Raw genomic sequence first — 5,159 nt, 5'->3', positions numbered from 1 at the left:
GGTAGTGCTGCTGCCTGCTGCTGGTGTTGTTGAAGTGCTTGGTGTTGTTGATGTTAGGTCAGTAGGAGGGACTGCTGTTGTGATTGTAGGAGGAGCAGGTGTAACTATTGGAGCTGTTTGTGATGGCTGAGAGGCCAACTCTCCCTATTTTCCTTGTAGTGCTTCCTCCAATGCCTTTTCTGTTTCTGCCAACCTTTCATTCATTTTCATCAGCAGTTCCATTGCATCTTCCTGTGATTTTTGTTCAACAATCTCTGTAGTTTTGGGATGCATGGTAATGGGCAGCTTGAGCTGTTTCCTGAGAGCTGCAATATCATCTTCCTTCTTTTTTATTAATACTTGGATGCCTTTGGGATCCTTGGGATCATGTCCCAGCTCTATGCTAATCTCTTCTAAGAATTTAATTTTGTTATCCTTAGCTAAAGAGGAAGCCTTTTCCAATTCCAATTGGGAAGAAGTATTATTTAAATAATTTTGCAATTTGTGGGCCAACAATGCCTTCTTTGCCAATGTTGAGTATACCATTTCCCAGTTTTCTTATGTAATTCAATTTGGTCCATTGGCTGGATATCCTTGGCTAATACTTCTAGATTGGTCCTGATGTAATCAACAGTTGACTGTGGTTGTAGCATTTTGGGCTTGAAGTGACTCAGGATCATCTTCCCTTCTTGGATGTCATATGCTGACATTAACCTTTGTTGATTTGTGGGTGCCATCTTCAGCAAGTGATTGTAAAGTTGAATCCTTATTGGCTCATTCTTTGCTTTTATTTCAGTGAATGTTCTCTTAATGTCTGAGCCTTTCTTGCCTTGTGACTTGGTAGAAGAAAATTCCACACTATGTTGTCTTCCAATCTCCTGCCTGTGTGAACTGGTCGATGTTTCTGTGGCCGGAGATGTACCCTGGCTGACCACTCTTTCTTCTCTTGGAATGTCTATGATCTCTTGAATGAATTCCTCCTCTGATAAGGGGTTCAATCTTTGCCTTTTCTCCCCTGGTTGCTCTTCCAGACCGCTGATTGGTGTGTCTTCTTGTCTATCCCTTTTCTTGCCTCTTTCCTCATTCAGAGGAGTTTGTAGTATAGGGATTTCTGATGCTTTTGTTTGTGTTGGAGGAACCTGCCCTTGGCCTTGTTCCTTTGGTGTAGCTAGCTAGTCTGTCATTGTATCTTGTTCTGAACCTATTACCTCCTTGCCCTTTGCTGATCCTATGCTGTCTTTTTGTGTGGGTTGCTGAGAAGTCCCTACAAAAGATGTATCACCTCCTGTGTGCTGGGGCAGCTTGAAGGATACCTGTCCAAAAGAGTCCAGGTTAAGTGTTTTTTCAAGCTCTTTCATGGCTTTTTCCAATTTTTCTTCTTTAGTAATCTCTTCAACTAATGTGCCTTCTACCCATTCTTGTTGGTTAGCATATTGTTGAATTTCAGGGATTTGGTGGTGAACATATCCTGTAAGCTTGTTTTTCACTTTTCTATAACTTATGAAATGTTCAGGGTCATATGGTGCCCAATAAAAGCTTTTTTTTCAGCATAAGATGCTCCCTCAAAATCTTATCAGCCTCCTCCCAGGTTTCCCTTTTATTGAAGATAAAAGGGCCCAATTGATTTCTTATCTTGAGCTGTGCCTTTTTCCTAGCACCATAGAAATGAGTCAAATCTGAACTAATAAATTGCCTGAAGTATTCTAGGGAAAACAATCTCATAGGTACATACTTTGGTAGCTTGTAGGGGCATAATTCACAGCCATATATCTGGATCTCTGTGTGATTCTAGTAAAATTACCAGTCACCTATACTGTAGTCTTTTGAGAGATGTAAAATCTTCTGCATTTCAATAGAGAGTATGGCAGGAGGAGTTGTAATCAATAAAGAAGTGGCTAGATATATGAATAGGTCAATGAACTCACAATATGTATAAGGAGAATTATGGACTTCATGGAATACTGAGGTCCAGAATATCACAGATCTCCTTTCTCCTTTGAGGTCCAACTTTCTAAGAGGAATTTGAAAACTATCAGGTTGATTGTACAGCAGCAAATGATATATGTATGATGTGTATTTGAACACTCTTTCTCTATCCAGGCTCATGAATTGCTCATGGATCTTATTAGCTGTGAAGGCGGCATAATCATATTGGACAGCAGGGGGTTGTCCTGGAGTAAATATAGACATTGAAACTAAGACAGTCTCATCAATATGCTCACTGGTTTTGAATCCCAAGATATAAGAAATCATGTCAGTAATGAATGTCCTAGCTTCATTGAACCAAACCTGATTAAAAGCAGGTGGCTGCCTGGGCTGGCGATCTAGCTTCATGAATAATTGAGCTATTCTGGTTATCTCCGAGCTGGGTAGTTTGGCACCTTGGTCAAGCAAGAATTCCATAGTGAGAGGAGCTAGAGGCTGAGTTGGCTTAAAGTGCAGCATCTCATTTATGGATTGAGGGGTAATATAGAAGAGGACAGTCCCAGATGGAGCCATAACTGCTCTTTGTGTGGTGTCATAATTGGCACATCATAAATGGATGAGATCAGGAAGCACATTTACTGAGGGGAGGTAGTATACATGCATGTTGGACTCCCAGATTCCAAAGACATCAGTGTTGCTTTGGTAGCTATTCCTAATTTCACAGAAAGCTTGAAGGCGAGACTTGTCACCAATCATATCATTAATTTGGAAATCTCTGTCAGCGAGGGGCAGCCATTCCAATTCTTTATGTGGTGCATTAAGGGGGGCAAACTTCATGGCCACTGGAGCCTCCATTATATAGTCTTTGGTGATTTTTGAATTTGAATTGTGGGTTTTATGCAGCAGCAGCAGGTAAAATAGTAGTTTTGGGTCCCTTCCGCGAAAATTGCAGGTGGAAACAAGCTTAAATTCAGCTTAATGGTGAATTCACAGAGGGAAACAGAGTTCACGGGATTTCTTTGGAAAAAATGGATAAAACAGTGGCTATCATGCAAAGGTTTGAAGGTAGCACCGTGATTTTAATTTGAATTTTGGTTCTCGGGGCAATTTTACAGAAAAAGCTTGAAAAGACAGGGTTTAGGAGCAGGATTCGGGTAAATACCTGTTTTATGGACGCCCTGTGCAAAATGCAGGTGGCAGACTAAGCTGAGGGGCTGCACTGTGGAGCTAATTTCTTTGGGTGGCGGACTGTGCAGTGGAAATGTCGTTTTGAACGTAAAAAACCATGCAGAGCTTGTGCAGAAGAAACAAAGAAAAATGACCAAAAAACGATATTTTACGCATTTTTAACAAAAATTTGATTTTGGCGGGTTTTTGGCGCGCTTTGGTCGGGTGACGTCAGCATGACGTCATCTTTGTCGGGTAGCGGGGGTACGGAAGCTGACTTGGCGGTGACATGGCGGACACGACGAATGATACAGTGGTGAGGTGGTCGCTGATGTGGGCGACGATGTCAGCGGTGGGAAGCGAGGGCGGTATGTGGTATTATCGCACCGCTTTTTGGACAACGACGGTTTTGGGTGGAGCGGACGCAATAAAACGAGGCGGCGACACGTGTTTTTTGTATGACAATGAAACCGCCAATCTCCTGGATGCTATTGTTCGGCCATCGGAGGGGTCGCGATATTCCTATGGGTCGTTGGATCTACGTGGTATGATCCAACGGCCGGCGGCAAACAAAACAGGCGGAGGGCTAGTATATGGGACCCGCGCGATATATTTAACGTTTGATAAGGTTTTTGCGGGGTTTTTACAATGTATTCAAACTTTGGGTTGGGCGGTTTGGTTATTCATTTAACCAAGTGTTAAATGAAATCCTATGTTATATGCGCGCGGGGAGGGTTTTCCACAAGGTTTCGGGTAAACCTTGGACCCCCTAAAACATTAACATATGACTTTAATCAAGCCCGGGGCGGAGTATTGAAACTTTGGGGCTTTGTGCATTTGATATATAATAGGCGGGGAAAACTTCACATAGGAGTTATATAATAGAGTTAGCGTGTTAATATGAGAAATGTTTTCAAACAAAGCACTAAGCAAAAGGTGAAACTTAGGCTTAGGGAATAAATGGATCCAAGTCATGAACTTTTAGAGACTTAGCATGAGTAGAAGAAAAACATTTTTACACAAGAAATGTGGCTTAGTTCTCTTAAGAAAAACCAGAATTTCACTTAGTCTTTTCCATGAAATTAAGAGAACTAGGAGCACTGAGCAGATCCCAATGTCCTTGAGGGGATGTTAGTAAATATTCTTGGAGAGAGGAGAGGGAAAATTAGTCATGATTCAGGTGTTCTGCAGCCACCTTGCTATGGCAATTTTGATATCCATGAGATAGATCATGTTCAAAATACAAAAATGCTCACAAACCTGCTTCTGCAACATCAAACTGCCTACCCAACCTATTTAGCCTAACATTTTTTCTTCCTTTTGCTTGGGTGCATTTGAACTAGCAAACCCTTTCTCTCTTGTTTTCTTTTAACTGTCCTCCTATCTAAGTCTGCCCTTATCTCTTCCAGGGGCTCAGATTCAGCTGTTGAGCACCCTTGCTTCTCTACCTAACTACTGATCTGCCAAGCTTGAACTGTTTGGACAAATCTTATTCTCTAGTTCTAAAACAAGAAATTTAAACATGGAGAGGCCAAGATTGAGCTGTTGGGCCATCCATCAATCTGTGACAGAAGTCACTGATTGCACATTTTAAACTTTTTTGCAAAAATAGGATAGCAGTGACATTTTGGACTAGCACACTTTCTTGGTCTTTTATTTGGGGTTCATTTTCTTTCTTTCTTGACCAATTCATTATTTTTGCCCTTTGATTTTTCTTTTAGGGCATACCCTCTTTTCATTTTTTAAATTTTTGATTTTTTTTTTTTTTTTGAAAATATGGAACCTTTGCAGCATGGAAAGGATGATCATATTTGGCATTTCAACAGTCAATCATGAAATATGACACCTATTGGTATAGGAGCCTAACACGCGCAAAGATCAGCATACTAGCCAAGTGACTCGGGATCAGTCACGTTGATTGTGTTGGGGGTTTGTTGGGCAGTGGAGCCCCATAGTGAATTTTTGGGGCTTAAAGCCCAAGTTTTGGGTCAATGTAATGAAAAGACTCCGCAAAATGCGGGCGCGGAGCGTGAGAATCTAGGGTAGTCTACCCTAAAATATTGTAGTTTAACATAGAATGTGTCGAA

This window comes from Pinus tabuliformis, chromosome 8 (genome assembly GCF_031772625.1).
Source record: "Pinus tabuliformis cultivar Carrire ecotype Pingquan chromosome 8, CPIR1, whole genome shotgun sequence".
Lineage (NCBI taxonomy): Eukaryota > Viridiplantae > Streptophyta > Pinopsida > Pinales > Pinaceae > Pinus > Pinus tabuliformis.
This window is presented reverse-complemented; position numbering follows the sequence as displayed.